Below are 20718 nucleotides of genomic sequence, written 5' to 3'. Positions count from 1 at the left end.
CTGCTAAATTAGGGACGGCTAGCACAGATAGCCCTCGAGTAGCTTTGTGCGAAATTCAAAAACAAACATACTTAACCCACCTTCCAAACGGTAGTAAATAAAACTATGAAAGTTAACCCACCTGTTCTCTCACTTATCAGTTCAAGTTTTGTAGTTGGTTGAAGTTTTTGAGCTTATTAAAGTTTGGTAGTATAACTATAAATATCTACACGAGAATCTGACAAACTAATGAAACACTAAAGCCCATTAAGTTCTTCCTGAGAGAAGTTGGAGTCCCCTTAAAGAAATGGACATAAGTTGGAGTCCATTTAAAGAAACAGAGAGAAGTTGGAGTCCAATTAAAGAAACAGAGAAAAGGGTAGAGTTCATTTAACGAAACAGAGAGAAGGGCGGAGTCCACTTAAGGAAAGAGAGGGAAGTGTGTATCTGAGTTTGATAATTTCAAACTGTTTATTTCTAAAGTGTTTTGTGTTACGTTTCTTCCATTCAGACGCCTCGAGTTTAGTTTCAAACGGTTTATCTTTTTTTTTTTAATCTTCACTTTAAGTACAGGTTTCATCGACGATCTGGACTATTTATGGTGTGAGTATTATCCGTGGTTTAAGGATGATTTTCTACCATCTAGATTGGTAATTATATTTCCACAGAAAGATATAAGTTAGGTGATAACTTAATGAACGAAGCTCGACATAATAGACAAATAGTGATACAGTTCCATCTGGGAGTAGGTCGACCAACACTTGTAGTGATTAAACACATCCTCTCTGTTAGACGTCAAAAATACGTAATTCTTGATATAATGTATTTTGATTTTGCTCAACGGAGTATATGTTGTATTCACTACGGGGATTAAACTTCGATATTACAGTTATAACCCCTCACATTTATCGCTGATGCACCAGAGTGATTTGGTAGAGCGGTATCACGTGTTACAACATTCCCATGTGTAGCTCAAATCGTAGTATTTCTGACTGTCAGTTCTATAAGTAGCCACGAGATGGCGGGGTGGCACGATTACTTGTGGAAGTGAATCGAGCGATAATTCATTCAGACTACTAATAACATTGAAGGTTGTATGTGAAACATCTTTTCTTCGTTGCTAGGGATGGCCCGGCATGGCCAAGCGCGTAAGGCGTGCGACTCGTAATCCGAGGGTCGCGGGTTCGCGCCCGCGTCGCGCTAAACATGCTCGCCCTCCCAGCCGTGGGGGCGTATAATGTTACGGTCAATCCCACTTTTCGTTGGTAAAAGAGTAGCCCAAGAGTTGGCGGTGGGTGGTGATGACTAGCTGCCTTCCCTCTAGTCTTACACTGCTAAATTAGGGACGGCTAGCACAGATAGCCCTCGAGTAGCTTTGTGCGAAATTCCAAACAAACAATCGTTGCTAGGGTAACCAGGTCAGGAGGGGAAGAACTGAATCATGTGATCGTTGTATTCCGAGTAGAAACTATATAATGAGACACTTAGAGATAAAACCTTATAACCCGAGTGCTTCAGAGGTAAACAGTTTCACCCTGAACAAAAATAAGGGTTCACCTTTCAAAACGTTCAAACTGTTGGTTTTTTGTTTTGTATCAAGACTTCATGAACCTCTGTGTTTTTCTGCAATAGTTAGATTCGTTGTTATGGTAACCAGGTTTGATACTGGGACTACAGAACGAACAGTGTGATATCATAAAACACACACTGTACTACATATTTGATAAACAGTATTTGCTTATTTGATCGGTATCTTATTATTGTAACGGAAGTATGGAAGTAGAGACAGCTATGAGATATTCGTAATGTGTGTTAACAAGCAACATGCAGAACCACGAAATAAGGTATGTTTATATGAATAGAGAATATGAAATGAATGAGGAGAAGAGTCTTATTGTTGGTGATAAGAGGTACGTTCTTTCATTCACAAACTTGGTTACTATGAACCATCGTGCTCCCTGGTGACTCAGCGACGAGTCTGTGGGTTTCCAACGTCAACAATCAGGTTTCGGTTACCCATGGTGAGCAGAACACAAATAGGCCTTTGTGTAATAAACAGTAAAAGGATGTGTTGTATAGGGAAGACAATAACATATATAAAAAAAGATATTTATATAAAATAAATATCACAAGGTGTAATCACCTGCCGATAGTTCCTGTCACAACTGGACAGGGGAGATCCATCGGGGTTATTAAACTAGTCCAGTCTCTAGAAGAAATAAACCGGTAACAGAGAGATCTTGTTTATTTTTTAAATTTTCTTATTCTTGAATATGTATATTTTATCATTGTTAGTTTTATCATTACTTAAAGAAATTTCAAAGTTTTAATACGTTTGTCTGGTTTAGTCTTCCATACTAATATATGTTTTCAGCACCTGAACGTACCAAGAAATATCTTGTTGTGTTAAAAACTTCGAGGCTTAGTGACATACCTCTTGATGTTAAAATAAATGATCTTTTAGAAACCAAAATATAAAGCACCACTTGAGTTAAAGATAGATAGACAAATGGATTGGTTGAGAGAAAAACAACTAAACATCGAAAAGGAGACCCAACATAGAGAGTAACAAAAACAAAATAAATAGAAGTTTGAAAAAAGAAAGGCTGTTATTGGGTACCAGTATTAACGAAGCATGGGAGGTGGTTAGAAAAAACAACTTGTATGTGACGCTCACCCCTTCGTGTTTTTTGTGTGTGTTTTTTTTTCTCTAACCTAAGGATAAGGAAGCATTTGTAGCTGTTCTTTGATTTGACGTTTTGAAGGCTGTTGCTTCCCAGGATGGTTACACAATTACACAATGTCAGAATCGTGTAATTACTCATATTAATCGGGTAGACAAGGGTGCACAGACTGTGTAACGTAAGCCTTGTTTCTGGTCGTTTCGGCTTATGGAAGGACACGTGTGGTTTCCAACAATGACGCAGTTGTCTGCTTGTCAGAGCTTGTTGTAAATGTATTTAAAAAAGTATGAACATTCCACTATTTCATCACGTATTATTAACCACCTAACTAATGCACATTGTTAAGCCTTGTATTGCTACACCACACACGGTTAGGCCTTCAACTGCTACGCTACTTACGGTTTAGACCTTAGTGTTTGAAAAAGGAGCAGAAATCACAAATAAACGATGTAAAAAAAGAATGTATAAGAGAAATCTCATGAATCAAGAATACTGAAGAAGATCGAAGATACTAGAGCATAAAACACATGCTTAGAAGTAACTAAAAACGTAATTTATTGATTTATAGAAAGAAGAACATGACTCGTTAGTCGACCTTTATCAGAATATATTTGTGACACATTCTCTCCTTCGTCACAGATGCTTACACCTGAAAGAAGTTAGACAACAGTATGAACAACATATATGAAAAAATACGACAAGTTCATCACAGTGTAAGAAAAGAGCAAACTTAGAAATATGGACCAAATAATCATAACATAAGACAAGAATAAAGTCAGAGATATGAACCAAATAATCATAACATAAGACAAGAATAAAATCAGAGATATGAACCAAATAATCATAACATAAGACGAGAATAAAGTCAGAGATATGGACCAAGTAATCATAACATAAGAAAAGAATAAAGTCAGAGATAGGAACCAAATAATCATAACATAAGGGAAAATCAACGCCAGAGATATGAACCAAAAATCATATCATAAGACAAGAACAACATTAGAGATATGGACCAAATAATCATAACATATTCTATATGGTAGTGGTGTGTCATTTCTTATGTAAATATGTAGTCATGGCATGTTCTATATGGTAGTGATGTGTCATTTCTTATGTAAATATGTAGTTAAGGCATATTCTATATTGTAATGGTATGTCATTTTTTATGTAAATATGTAGTTAAGAAATGTTCTTTATGGTAGTAATGTGTCATTTCTTATGCAAATATGTAGTTAAGGAATGTTCTATATGGTAGTATTGTGTCATTTCTTATGTAAATGTGTTGTTAAGCCATATTTTATATGGTAGTGGTGTGTCATTACTTATGTAAATATGTAGTTAAGGAATGTTCTATATGGTAGTATTGTGTCATTTCTTATGTAAATGTGTTGTTAAGCCATATTTTATATGGTAGTGGTGTGTCATTACTTATGTAAATATGTAGTTAAGGAATGTTCTATATGGTAGTATTGTGTCATTTCTTATGTAAATGTGTTGTTAAGCCATATTTTATATAATAGTGGTGTGTCATTACTTATGTAAATATGTAGTTAAGGCATGTTCTATGTGGTAGTGATGTGTCATTTCCTACGCAAATATGTTGTAGTTAAGCCATATTTTATGTGGTAGTTGTGTGTCATTTCTAGTGTAAACATCCACTTAAAGCATGTTATGTATGGTAATGGCTTGTCGTGTTTCTCTGAATAGTAACCTCTCACTCCGTATTTGTTTTGTCGTGTTTCTCTGAATAGTGACCTCTCACTCCGTATTTGTTTTGTCGTGTTTCTCTGAATAGTGACCTCTCACTCCGTATTTGTTTTGTCGTGTTTCTCTGAATAGTGACCTCTCACTCCGTATTTGTTTTGTCGTGTTTCTCTGAATAGTGACCTCTCACTCCGTATTTGTTTTGTCGTGTTTCTCTGAATAGTGACCTCTCACTCCGTATTTGTTTTGTCGTGTATAATAAGCCTCAATAAGCAACGTGAAGAGCGCTATAAGGGGTAGGTGGTACAAGTCCTAGAAGATTCACAAGAAGATAGCTCTTGTTAAAGACTTAGTAATCGACGTTCTAGAACAGGGATGGGCATCTTATTTTTCGAAGTGGCTACAACTGTGGCTAATGAAAACAACGTTGGCCATACTATTAAAAAAAAAAAAAAAAAAAAGAAATATGTTAGTTTATTCAAAATAATTGCATTTCAACTAAACTTCAATGTGAAAATTGATGGGGAGTTTCATCAACAAGTTTTGAGAAATTTGGCTTAATATCTGTGCTCATTGAGCAATTTAATTCTGTCTATAAATTTATGTTAGTAAGCCGAGATCTGTATCTAGGCATGAGAAAATCTAACGTAGAAAATTTTGACTCACACATCCACGTGGATCCAAACATGGAAAATAATATTGAAATTGCTATCTTTAACTTTGGTAGACTCTCATTTATCAGAATAGTGACCCACATCTCTATGATAGAACATTTTTGTTTACCTTTTATGTGTTCTACACTTTACAGGGTAACAATCTCGTCTTCGAATCCATACTTATCCAAAGACAAAAAAGATGTAATTTCCTTATTGAAATTTCCTTAGTCAAATTGAAATGGATCATGCAAAAATTCGAATATCAATTTCAAAGTTTCAAATTCGAAGAAAAGTTATTCAAATTTTTGAGATAGATTTTTGATCCAGTTTATTTAGAGATCATCTTCAGCGTGAGAGAAATCACAGTCCTTATTATTTTCTGGAAAAGTATTCAACTTTTCAAAATGTGTCAAATCACTCTTTTGTAATTGTTCCACAAGGAGGTTTGGCTTTAATTGAAATTCATGAATAGACTGTAATTGCTTGCTTGTAATTTTACCTCTTCCCTGAAGCTTCATATTCAAATTATTCAAGTTGCCACCATGTCACACAGATAGTATAAACCACACTGCCATGACAAAGTTTCAAGTTCAGGGAAATTTTCAATCTTACCTGTTTCAATAGACACTCTTTTATTTGAGGAAATAAGTAAGTAAATCGTTCCAAGACTTTTCCTCTACTTAACCATCTTACATTTGCTAAATTAGTACGAACATCAAAAGTACAATCACTGCTTTTCTTCAAAGACTCAACAAACTGTCGATAGATGAGAGAGCTTCCACTTCTAATATAATTCACAATTTTTACTATACTGTCTATCAAATTTTTCATTTCATCACTTTTAGACATCTAAGCACATACATTTTCCTGATGCAAAATGTAATGGAAAGATGGAAGCGTGGGCTTTACATTATTTTCAATTAAATGCTGCTTCAAAAGAGAAACAAATCCTAATTAAACCCCAGTCATGGCGAGAACACCGTCTATTGTGACAGAAACCAGTTTCTTAAAATCCAGATTGAATTTTTTTCACATTTCAAGAAATTTTTCAAAGATGTTTTTTTCACATATTTGATCTCGTAATCCACAAATGTCAAGCATTTCTTCCCTCACTTGAAGATCTGAAGTTACTTATCGAACCCAAAATATCAACTGTGCAGTGTCACTAACATCTGTTGATTCATATAGTGCTAAAGAAAAATACCAACAGTCTTTTAGTTGTCTTTTCCTAACTCTAGCATTCTTCGGACAATTGTTCTTCGACTTAATTGCAAATCATTTACCTTTTGAAGAATATCATCTTTCATTTTTGAATCATAATTCTCCACACAGTTTCAATGATCACAATCAATATTTCTTTTACTAGTTTACCATCAGAAAAAGATTTCTTTTACGAGCTACAATCCAAGCTACTTTATTGCTATACTATATAAATAGTTCTATCGATGATAAAAATCTTTTTAGACCTTCCTTTTGTTAATGAAGTTGTGCTTTCAGACGGCTAATTTCACCCATACAATTTTTGCTATCAACTGGAAATTTTACATCAAATTCGTTGTAAAAATTCTTCAGGTGTTCCTTAAGGTTGTATACTTTATTATTCCTAAACACTTTATTACACAAAAGACACACTGGGTTATTATTTACTTCAATCTGTTCAACCTTCGACTTCCAACTTTCATTAAATTCTCGTTTCATGTTTTTCTAGTCACGCGCCATTCTATTTTCGGCAGTAACACCAGAATTAATTAAATTGTCTTTATTTTCTGAAAGTTCAGCAACATCTGGATTCTTTCGTTTTCGAATTATCCACTTATCCATATTATGGTATTAGAAACAAAATATATTTAAACACTTGAAAGTTGCACAATAAAAATATGTTTGCAAGCGCATGCGCCAAACATGCTCGCCCTCCCAGCCGTGGGGGCGTTATAATGTGACGGTCAATCCAACTATTCGTTGGTAAAAGAGTAGCCCAAGAGTTGGCGGTGGGTGGTGATGACTAGCTGCCTTCCCTCTAGTCTTACACTGCTAAATTAGGGACGGCTAGCACAGATAGCCCTCAAGTAGCTTTGTGCGAAATTCCAAAACAAACAAACAAGCAAGCGCATGCAAAACAACGAACACTCGATAACAAGAATCTGGGTTAAGGCGTTCGACTCGTAATCCGAGGGTCGCGGATTCGAATCCCGGTCGCACCAAAGATGCTCGCCCTTTCAGCCGTGGTGGCGTTATAATGTAACAGTCAATCCCACTATTCGTTGGTAAAAGAGTAGCCCAAGAGTTGGCGGTGGGTGGTGATGACTAGATGCCTTCCCTCTAGTCTTACACTGCTAAATTAGGAACGGCTAGTACAGATAGCCCTCGAGTAGTTCTGCGCGAAATTAAAAAAGAAATGAGCATTTAAACCAGACTGACGTTACATAATAGACGGAGTCTGCGTCAGTGATGAAGCGCGCAACATCAGCGATGACGTTAGGCAATGCAGTTGCTGATTACCAAACTAGCGTTAAAATAAATGATGGAAAAGTTGATTCCCAAACCCGAGCTGACCAAAATTGTGCTATCCACTGTCCACATGTGACCAGTGGCGTGGAGTTGCCCACCCACCCCGGTTATAAAAGATAACCCCGTATGTCTTCTGTCGTAATAGACTAACTATATTCATACAACATCCAAAACTGATAAAGTATTTAACTTAGTACAAGAAGTAGTCATATGCTGATGTTGTTTCAAGGTGAGTTCTGCGATCATGGTGTTGCTGAATTTATAAATTTATCAAAAAGCTACGATGCCCTGTTTACTTCGAAACAAAACTTAACATTACTTTTCACAGCACACTGTACTCACGCAGGGTGGCCAAGAATATTTGATGAACTAATCCTGTAAATGTATAATATTTTCTTTTTTTACACTTGTATCGTAAGGTAGTACCACTAATAGGTTTAGCCTCCAATAAATTGTGCATATAAATATGCACCAATGCCTTCTAAAAACTCGTTCCACTCGAACCTAAAAGATGGAACACTTCGCGCAGCAATTAAATATTTTTACTGTGTTATAATTTCATAATTACACTGAATATAAGAGAAAAATTACACAGTCATTTTATCATGTTTGATTTATAACATGAATCAAACGAATACTAAAACGACCTTCTTTCTTTTTTCTTAGTTCATTTAACCAGTTACGGTTCTTTGTTATAATTAACATCTTAGAACTTGTAAAAAGTAGCGAAAGTTAACATCAGAATACTTCTGGTGAGTAGAGAAAGTTAACATCAGAATACATCAGCTAAGTAGAGAAAATAACATCAGAATACTTCTGCTCAGTAGAGAAAGTTATCATCACAGAACTTCTAGTGAGTAGAGTAAGTTAACATCACAGTACTTGTTGTAAGTATAGAAAGTTAACATCAGAATACTTCTGGTCAGGAAAGAAAGTTAATATCACAGAACGTCTAATAACTAGAAAAAGTTAACATCACAACACTTCTGGTGAGTAGAAAATGTTAACATCACAACATTTATGGTAAGTAGAGAAAGTTAACATCACAAAACTTCTGGTGAGTAGAGAAATTTAACGTTACAGAATTTATAGTAAGTAGAGAAAGTTAACATCATAATACTTCTGGTGAGAAGAGAAAGTTAACATCACAATACTGCTCGTAAGTAGAGAAAGTTAACATCACAATACTGCTCGTAAGTAGAGAAAGTTAACATCAAAATATTCCTGGTGACTGGAAAAAGTTAACATCAAAATACTTCTGGCGAGTAGAGAAAGTTAACATCACAATACTTGTGGTAAGTATAGAAAGTTAACATCAGAATACTACTAGTTAGTAGATAAAGTTAATATCAGAATACTTGTGGTAAGTAGAGAAAGTTAACATCGAAATACTTCTGCTATGTAGAGAAAGATAACGTTACAGAACGTCTAATAACTAGAAAAAGTTAACATGAAAATACTTCTGACGAGTATAGAACGTTAACATCACAATATTTGTGGTAAGTAAAGAAATTTAATATCAATATACTTCTGGTGAGTAGAGAAAGTTAAATTCAGAAAGATTTTGCCAAGTAGAGAAAAATAACATCAACATACTTCTACTCATTAGAGAAACATAACATCAAAATATTTCTGGCGAGTAGAGAAATTTAACATCAGAATACTTCTTGTGAGTAGAAAAATTTAACATCAAAATACTTCTGGTAAGTAGAGAAAGTAAACATCACAATACGTCGGGCGAGTACAGAAAGTTGACATCACAACACTTGTGGTAAGTAGAGAAACTTAACATCAGAATACCTCTAGTTAGTAAATAAAGATAACATCACAGAACTTCTGGTGAGTAGAGAAAGTAAACATCAGAATACTTCCGCCAAGTAGATAAAGTTAACATTAGAATACTTCTGGTGAGTAATGAAGGTCAACATCTACATACTTCTTCTAAGTAGGGAAAGTTATTAACAGAATACTTCTGCTAAGTAGATAAAGTTAACATCACAATACTTCTGGCGAGTACAGAAAGTTAACATCACACATCTTGTGGTAAGTAGGGAAAATTAATATCAGAATACCTCTGGTGAGTAGATAAAGATAACATTAAAGAACTTCTGGTGAGTAGGGAAAGTTAACATAAAAACTCTTTTTGCGAGTAGTGAAAGTTAACATCACAACAACTGTGGTAAGTAGAGAAAGTTAATATCAGAATTTTGATGTTAACATCAAAATATTTCTGTTAAGTAGAGAAAGTCAACATGAAAATACTTTTGGTAAGTAGAGAAATTTAACATCCGAATACTTCTTATAAGTAGATAAAGTTAATATCACAATACTTCTGGCGTGTAGAAAAAGTTAACATCACAATAATTATGGTGAGTAGAGAAAGTTAACATAAAAATACTTCTAGCGAGTAGAGAAAGTTAACATCAGAATAATTCTTGTGAGTAGAGAAAGTTAACATCAGAATACTTCTGGTGAGTAGAGAAAATTAATGTAAAAATACTTCTGTCGAATAAAGAAAGTTAACATCACAACATTTGTTTACAGTACAGAAAATTAACATCACAATACCTCTAGTGGGTAGATAAAGTTAACATCACAGAACTACAGGTGAGTAAAGAAAGTTAACATTAACATACTTGTGGCGAGTAGAAAAAATTAACATCAGAATACTTCTTCTGAGTAGAGAAAGTTAACATCAGAATACTTTTAGTGAGTAATGAAAGTTAACATCGCAAAAGCTATAGTAAGTAGAGAAATTTAACATCAGAATACTTCTAGTGAGTAGAGAAAGTTAACATCAGAATACTTCTAGTGAGTAGAGAAAGTTAACATCAAAATACTTCTGGTGAGTAGAGAAAGTTAACATCAAAATACTGCTGTCGAATAGAGAAAGTTAGCATCACAACATTTGTTTTAAGTACTGAAAATTGACATCAGAATACCTCTAGTAAGTAGATAAAGTTAACATCACAGAACTATTGGTGAGTAGAAAAAGTTAACATCAACATAATTTTGATAAGTAGAGAAATTTAACATCAGAATACTTCTTCTAAGTAGATGAAGTTAATATCACAGAACTACTGGTGAGTAGAAAATGTTATCATCACAATACTTCTGGTGAGAAAAGAAAGTTAACATCAAAATACTTCTGGCGAGTAGAGAAAGTTAACATCAGAATACTTGGGCGAGAACAGAAAGTTAACATCACAACAGTTGTGGTAATTAGAGAATGTTAACATCAGAATACTTGTAGTGAGTAGAGAAAGTTAATATCACAATACCTGTGGTAAGTAGGGAAAGTTATCATGAGAATACTTCTGGTGAGTAGAGAAAGTGAACATCAACATACTTTTGCTAAGTAGGGAACGTTAACATAAGAATACTTTTGCTAAGTAGATGAAGTTAACATCACAGAACTACTGGTGAGTAGAGAAAGTTAACATCACAAGACTTCTGCTAAGTATAGAAAGTTAACATCAAAATACTTCTGGTGAGTATAGAAAGTTAATATTACAGAACATCTGGTGAGAAGAGAATATTAACATATTTCTGGTGAGTAGAGAAAGTTAACATCAGAATACCTGTAGTAAGTGGAGAAAGTTTGCATCACAATACTTCTCTTAAGTACAGAAATTTAACATTACAATTCTTGTGTTGAGTAAACAAAGTTAACATCACAAATATTCCTGTGATTCGAGAAAGTTAGCATCACAGAACTTTTAGTAAGTAGAGAAAGTTAGCATCACAAAACTTCTGTCCAGTAGAGAAAGTTAACATCAAAATACTTCTGCTAAGTATAGAAAGTTAACATCAAAATACTTCTGGTGAGTATAGAAAGTTAATATTACAAAACGTCTGGTGAGAAGGGAAAGTTAACATTATAATACCTGTGGTAAGTAGAGAAAGTTAACATCACAATACTTGTTTTAATTTGAGAAAGGTAACCTCAGAATACTTTGATGAGTAGAGAAAGTTAACATCAGAATACTTCTATTGAGTAGAGACAGTTAAGATCACAATACTTCTTGTGAGTTGAGACAGTTAACATCACAATACTTCTAATGAGTAGGGAAAGTTAACATCACAATACTACTGGTGAGTGGAGAAAGTTAACATCTGGTGATTGGAGAAAATTAACATCAGGATACTTCTGGTGAGTAGAGAAATTTAAGATCACCTTGCTTCTTGTGAATGGAGAAAGTTAACACCACAATACGTCCAGTGAGTAGAGAAAATTAACATCCCAATTCTTTTCTAGATTGTAGATCTTTTACACGGTGCATCACGTTAAATCACCACAGTGTAAAACTAGGAATAAAGTGTTGGAGATATTGGATGTTTACCTTCTTTCAAGGCGGCTACCAAATGCATAATAGAACGATTTTATTTTTATATTTAGTTTTGTTTTTATTGAGCACAAGGATCTAGCTATTTTCCTCTCACTACGGGTATCGAGACACAAATTTTAACGTTATTCGTCTTTAGGTTTGTTTGTGAATCACCGGTAGGTTTTGTATTTGAATTTTTTCTTTTGTTAATTTTTATTTTTTGCATTAGATGTTCACATTTGCTTCGTGTTCTCGGTGTCTGTTTTGTAATTTTCTAAACATGACATTCTTCCCTAGACGTTTCGCTAGACGTCATATCGTTACAATAATTTGATCTACGGAATTTTTTAACGTGGATGCACCTGAAGTGAATGTTGAACAGTATCCCGAGGCATTCCGTGAGCATCCTTTATCATCCAAGTAATTACTTGAACATGCACTTTAAACACATCTTTATGAATTTACAAATCACCACAAATAGCTGAAATGAACCAGTACATGGAAAACAATAATCAGTAACAAAACAGTACGCCCATACCTTCATGAGTTCGTGATCGTGACAAAGACAACGCCTGCTTTATTATTAATCACCACCAGAGGTCCAATCGGTAAATATTCTACTATTTCATTCTTGATAGATTTATAGGCGTTAGAGCAAAGTCATATAACATATGTAACGTAAACCATATTTCAAAGTTTATAATCTCACACTCGATTAGCTTACGTGTTAGCACAAAATGAAATATAATAGACGTGCAGCTACCAGTTCTTAAATTATCCAACTTGACAGACCATAGGTTCCTTAACAAAACATTAGTTGCTGGGTTTACCAGCAATTAGACTAACCAACCTAGTAGACTACAGATTCCCCAACAAAACGATAATTGTTGGGTTACCAGTTCTTAGATTGTCTAACCTGACAGACCATAGATTTGATAACAAAACATTAATTGTTGGGTTTACCAGTTCTAACACTGAACAACATAGGAGACTATAGATTCCCCCCAAAAACATTAATTGATGGGTTTACCAGTTCTTACACTGACCAAACTAGTAGACTATAAATTACACAACAAAACATTAATTGTTGGGTTACCAGTTCATGAACTAACCAACCTAGTAGACTATAGATTTCCTAACAAAACTTTAATTGTTGGGTTTACCAGTTTTTAGAATGACCAACCTGATAGACTGCAGATTCTGTAACAAAACACATTAATTGTTGGGTTACTAGTTCTTACACTGACCATTCTGACAGTCCATAGATTATTTAATAAAGCACAAATTGTGGGCTGACCAGTCCTTATAATGACAAACCTGACAGACGTTAGATTCTTTCACAAAGCATTAATTGTAGGATTACCAGTTGGTACACTGACCGACCTGATAGACCATAGATTCTTTAACATTAGTTGTGGAAATAAAAATGTATTTGAGAACTGCTGGTATTGGCATTAACACTTTTATTGATGAACAGAGACCAACGTTTCGACCTTCCTAGGTCATCTTTAGGTTAAGAGAGGGTTAGCAAATGATCATTGCCGGACTTATGTCTTAGGACGAGAGTATAAACGGATACGGGATTGTAGGGGCGTTGAAGTTGGATATTAGTTTATTACTTTGTATCGGTACAAAGGTTTTCCTCCATATTTGTTTAATATTGGTTTTAGTTGTTGTATAAGTAGGGCTTGTTTGATTTTGCGTTTGTTTATATTTGCTGTTCCACTTAGTATTTGGGTGTTTTCTATGGATATGTTGTATTTATTTGATTTTCAGTGTTCAGAAACGTGTGAATGTGTTTTTTTCGTGTTCTTTGAATCTAGAAACCCCAACCCATTGATGCACATCCCCAGCAGCCAATTAGCAACCCTTATAGAATTCACTACCACCAAAACTAACTTTATGTTCAATAACCAAACCTACCTACAAATAAATGGCTTAAGTATTGGGAATCCCGTGTCATCAGTTCTACACAACATTTTTATGACACAGATTGAATCTCAAGTGAACAATTCAGCCTTACACCGACTACTACTATACTGGTACAAGTATGTTGATGATACAATTGCTGGATTCACACCTACACAACACAGACTTAGTTTTTTCAACTACGTTAACTCGATACATCCCAACATTAAGTTCACCTGTGAACAGGAAAAAACTAACCAAATAGCATTTCCTAACCTAAAGATCACTAGAACTGATACACAATTCAAAACAGAAATATCACCCATACTGGATTACACTATGTAACAAGATATGAAACATTACACCATGTAACAAAATATGAAACATTACACCATGTAATAAAATATGAAACATTACACTATGTAGCAAAATATGGAACATTACACTATGTAACAAAATATGAAACATTAGACCATGTAACAAAATATGAAACATTACACCATGTAACAAAATATGAAACATTACACCATGTAACAACATATGAAACATTACACTATGTAACAAAATATGAAACATTACACCATGTAACAAAATATGAAAATTACACTATGTAACAAAATATGAAACATTACACCATGTAACAAAATATGAAACATTACACTATGTAACAAAATATGAAACATTACACTATGCAACAAAATATGAAACATTAGACCATGTAACAAAATGTGAAACATTACACCATGTAACAAAATATGAAACATTACACCATGTAACAAAATATGAAACATTACACCATGTAACAAAATATGAAACATTACACCATGTAACAAAATATGAAACATTACACCATGTAACAAAATATGAAACATTACACCATGTAACAAAATATGAAACATTACACTATGTAACAAAATATGAAACATTAGACCATGTAACAAAATGTGAAACATTACACCATGTAACAAAATATGAAACATTACACCATGTAACAAAATGTGAAACATTACACCATGTAACAAAATATGAAACATTACACTATGTAACAAAATATGGAACATTACACCATGTAACAAAATATGAAACATTACACCATGTAACAAAATATGAAACATTACACCATGTAACAAAATATGAAACATTACACCATGTAACAAAATATGAAACATTACACCATGTAACAAAATATGAAACATTACACTATGTAACAAAATATGAAACATTACACTATGTAACAAAATATGAAACATTACACCATGTAACAAAATATGAAACATTACACTATGTAACAAAATATGAAACATTACACTATGTAACAAAATATGAAACATTACACTATGTAACAAAATATGAAACATTAGACCATGTAACAAAATATGAAACATTACACCATGTAACAAAATATGAAACATTACACTATGTAACAAAATATGGAACATAACACCATGTAACAAAATGTGAAACATTACACTATGTAACAAAATATGAAATATTACACTATGTAACAAAATATGAAACATTAGACCATGTAACAAAATGTGAAACATTACACCATGTAACAAAATATGAAACATTACACCATGTAACAAAATATAAAACATTACACTACGTAACAAAATATGAAACATTACACCATGTAACAAAATATGAAACATTACACCATGTAACAAAATATGAAACATTACACCATGTAACAAAATATGAAACATTACACTATGTAACAAAATATGGAACATTACACTATGTAACAAAATATGGAACATTACACCATGTAACAAAATATGGAACATTACACTATGTAACAAAATATGGAACATTACACCATGTAACAAAATATGAAACATTACACCATGTAACAAAATATGAAACATTACACCATGTAACAAAATATGGAACATTGGACCATGTAACAAAATATGGAACATTACACCATGTAACAAAATATAAAACATTACACCATGTAACAAAATATGGAACATTACACCATGTAACAAAATATGAAACATTACACCATGTAACAAAATATGAAACATTACACTATGTAACAAAATATGGAACATTACACCATGTAACAAAATATGAAAATTACACTATGTAACAAAATATGAAACATTACACTATGTAACAAAATATGAAACATTACACTATGCTAACAAAATATGAAACATTAGACCATGTAACAAAATGTGAAACATTACACTATGTAACAAAATATGAAACATTACACTATGTAACAAAATATGAAACATTACACCATGTAACAAAATGTGAAACATTACACCATGTAACAAAATATGAAACATTACACTATGTAACAAAATATGAAACATTACACCATGTAACAAAATGTGAAACATTACACCATGTAACAAAATATGAAACATTACACCATGTAACAAAATATGAAATATTACACCATGTAACAAAATATGAAAATTACACTATGTAACAAAATATGAAACATTACACCATGTAACAAAATATGACAATTACACTATGTAACAAAATATGAAACATTAGACCATGTAACAAAATATGAAACATTACACTATGTAACAAAATATGAAACATTACACCATGTAACAAAATATGAAACATTACACTATGTAACAAAATATGAAACATTACACTATGTAACAAAATATGAAACATTACACCATGTAACAAAATATGAAACATTACACTACGTAACAAAATATGAAACATTACACCATGTAACAAAATATGAAACATTACACCATGTAACAAAATATGAAACATTACACTATGTAACAAAATATGGAACATTACACCATGTAACAAAATATGGAACATTACACCATGTAACAAAATATGGAACATTACACCATGTAACAAAATATGAAACATTACACCATGTAACAAAATATGAAACATTACACCATGTAACAAAATATGAAACATTACACTATGTAACAAAATATGGAACATTACACCATGTAACAAAATATGAAAATTACATTATGTAACAAAATATGAAACATTACACTATGTAACAAAATATGAAACATTACACCATCTAACAAAATATGAAATATTACACTATGTAACAAAATATGAAACATTAGACTATGTAACAAAATGTGAAACATTACACCATGTAACAAAATATGAAACATTACACTATGTAACAAAATATGAAACATTAGACCATGTAACAAAATATAAAACATTACACCATGTAACAAAATATGAAACATTACACCATATAACAAAATGTGAAACATTACACCATATAACAAAATGTGAAACATTACACTATGTAACAAAATATGAAACATTACACCATGTAACAAAATATGAAACATTACACCATGTAACAAAATATGAAACATTACACCATGTAACAAAATATGGAACATTACACCATGTAACAAAATATGAAAATTACTCTATGTAACAAAATATGGAACATTACACCATGTAACAAAATATGAAACATTACACTATGTAACAAAATATAAAACATTAGACCATGTAACAAAATGTGAAACATTACACTATGTAACAAAATATGAAACATTACACTATGTAACAAAATATGGAACATTAGACCATGTAACAAAATGTGAAACATTACACTATGTAACAAAATATGACACATTACACCATTTAACAAAAATTTTTACTTTTCTTGTTCCTGGGTAGAAAGTTATTTCCCAATTGCTTATGCCTGAAGTAAATGGAAAAGACCTATTTATCTCTTCAGACTTTGCTTTTGTGACGTGGGAGCGTATAACGAAAACATGATGGGAGACTATATTTGGGGGCTGATATGTGAAAGTGATTTACATTGCAGTCGCAAATCTCGAAAAACCACTCACTTCTAAACATTTTTGTATAACTTTAGTGTAAATACATGTAAATCTTGATTCATATGTTGTTTTATTTAGACCTTATGTAAATGAAAATGTGCAAATCTGCCCATTTTTACATATAAAATAGGTTAATTTCTATATTTCATTATCCAGGTCACAAAAGCAAAGTTTGAAGGGAATAATGACCAATTTCTGTACTTTTACAACATAAGCAAGTAAGAAATAACACAACTATCCACAAATAGGTTTGTGTTAGATACTGTTATACATTCCCTGGGATTCAGCACATGAAGGAAAACAATAACTCAACATATTAATAAACCAAATAAACACAGCCACAAAACTCTGCTCATCCGATAAAATTAACGATGAAATCAACAAAATAAAACAACACTTCATCAGCATCAACAAATTTCCTCAAAAAGGGGTGGAAAAAATTATACACATACAGCTAGACCAATAACAATAAATCCCAAGGTACAATAAACTACAAAACCTTACACTGCTGGATACCATATGTTCCAGACATCAGCGAAACATTAACCAACATTTGGCAAAAACTAGCAACAAAATATGGCATTCCAGTTAACACCAAATTATTTCAAAAACCAGACACAAAACTAAAGTCTATACTATGTAAAAACTACACTGACAAACACAACACCAACATAATTTATAAGATACAATGCAACAACTATCACGACTTCTATATTGGAGAAACAAGCAGAAAAATGGGGACTAATTTCAAAGAACACAAGAAAAACACCTTCACACGTTTTTAAACACTGCAAATCAGATAAATACAGATTAACCCTAGAAAACACACAGATATTAAGCAGGGAACCAAACATACACAACGCAAAATCAAAGAAGCCTTACTTATACAACAACTAAAACCAATATAAAGGAACACCATTATACCCATACTAATTAATAACCTAACATCCAACTACAACGCTCTCTACAATCCCATACCCGTTTATACTCTCGTCCCCAACACGTGTGTCCGGCAAGGGCCACTTGGAAACTCTCTCTTTCTTTTCCTGAAGATTACCTAGGAAGGCGAAAACGTTGGTCTCTCCTTATCAATAAGAGTGTTAATACCCGTACTAGCCATTCTCAGATTCATTTTTGATTGTGAGATTACCAGTTCGTAGAGTGAACAACCTGATATATCATAGATTATTTAATAAAACATTAACTGTGTCTTTACCAGATCTTAGACTGCTCAACCTGTCAGACCGAAAATTCCTTAACAAAACATTAATTGTGGGTTTACCAGCTCTTAGACTGTTCAACCTGACAGACCATAGATTCTTTAACAAAACATTAAATGTTGCGTTACCAGTTTTGAAATTGTTCTGTCTGATAAACGATAGATTATTTAACAAAACATCTAATTGTTAGGTGACCAGTTTTAGATTGTCCGATCTGATAAACCATAGATTTCTTCAAAAAACATTAATTGTGGGTTTACCAATTCTTAAACTGTCCAACCATACAGAGCATTGATTATTCAACAAAACATTACTTGTTCGGTTACCAGTTGCTAGACTGTCATAGACTGACAGACCATAGATTCTTTAACAAAACATTACATTCTGGGTTACCGGTACTTACACTGTCCAACCTGACAGACATAGATTGCTTAATAAAATATTAGTTGTGGGTTTACCAGTTCTTACACTGTTTAACTTGACAGACCATAGATTTTTTAACAAAACATTAATTTTGGATTTACCAGTTCTTAGACTGAACAACCTGATAAACCATAGATAATTGACAAAACATTAATTATTGGTTACCAGTTATTACACTAACCAGCCTGATAGACCATAGATTCTTTAAGAAAACACTAATTATTGGGTTTATGACTTCTTAGACTGTCCAACCTGACAGACCATAAATTCCTTAACAAAACATCAATTGTGGGATTACCAGTTCTCAGATTCTCCAATCTGACAGATCATAGATTTTTTACGAAATAATTAATTGTTGGATTTACCAGTTCTTAGACCATACAACTTGTCAGACCATAGATTCTTTATCAAAACATTAATTGTGTGTTTACCAGTTCTTACACTGTACAACTTGACATACCATAGATTCTTTAAGAAAACATTAATTCTTTGGTTATCAGTTCTTAGACTGTCCAACCTGACAGACCATAGATTCCTTACCAAGACATTAATTGTGAGTTGACCAGTTCTTAGACTGTCCAACCTGACAGACCATAGATTAATTAACAAAATATTAGTTGTTGTGTTACCAATTCTTAGACTGTCCAACCTGATAGACCAGATATTATTCAACAAAACATTAATTGTTGGGTTTACCAGTTCTTACACTGTAAAACCTGACAGATCATAATTTTTAATAAAACATTAAATGTTGGGTTACCAGTTCTTAGACTGTCCAACCTGACAGACCATAGATTCTTTTACAATTTATTAGTTGTGGGTTTACCAATTTTTAGACTGACCAACCTGACAGTCCATAGATTCTTTAACAAAACATTAAATGTGGTTCCACCAGTACTGAAATTGTCCAGACTGCTACACTAGTGATTCACCAATAAATAAAACGGATATGGAATGATTAAAGGTTTTTAGCTAATTGAGTAATTGTTGAAGGCTATAGATTAAATTTTCCAGCAAAACCCGTATCGTCATGTCACATGTTACATCATAACTTAGCCTACTAATTCATCAGTTTCTACTAATAACTCTAAACTAGTTCTTTTCCTTTAATATGAGGAATATTTATTGGTTAAATGACGACACATGAAGTCACCGTCTTTAGGCTCGCGCCATGTCGTAAGACTAGATTTTGTGCTTGAGAAGTTTGTTGTATTGTTGTCTGTTTATATACGGAGAACACGATCCACGAAATATCGTTACAGGAGACTTAACACTAAGTATAAAATAGTAAATAGAAGTGGTCGAGAGATCTAAGGGTTTGAATGGTTCATTTCATTATTTTATAATCACCTTACGTTTTATGACGCAAGGAAAAATCAATCCAATAAGTGGTTCTGTGACATCTAAGGCATAGCTAGGTTATACAGGGCTCCTGCTAGTTCTGTGACACGTAAGATATAATTGGGTTATTCAGG

At 32.9% G+C, this 20718-nt stretch overlaps 1 protein-coding gene across 1 annotated transcript in view; it reads right to left on the bottom strand.

Annotated features, from left to right (window-relative positions):
- Positions 1-20718, bottom strand: part of LOC143238963 (protein Wnt-5b-like) — a 40854-nt gene that overhangs the window by 3681 nt on the left and 16455 nt on the right. The gene's annotated exons all lie outside the window — the stretch shown is intronic.

Source organism: Tachypleus tridentatus, chromosome 13 (assembly GCF_004210375.1).
Source record: "Tachypleus tridentatus isolate NWPU-2018 chromosome 13, ASM421037v1, whole genome shotgun sequence".
In the NCBI taxonomy this organism is placed as follows: domain Eukaryota; kingdom Metazoa; phylum Arthropoda; class Merostomata; order Xiphosura; family Limulidae; genus Tachypleus; species Tachypleus tridentatus.
The sequence above is the reverse complement of the archived record's forward strand: the minus strand, read 5'-3'. Positions and strand labels throughout refer to the sequence as shown.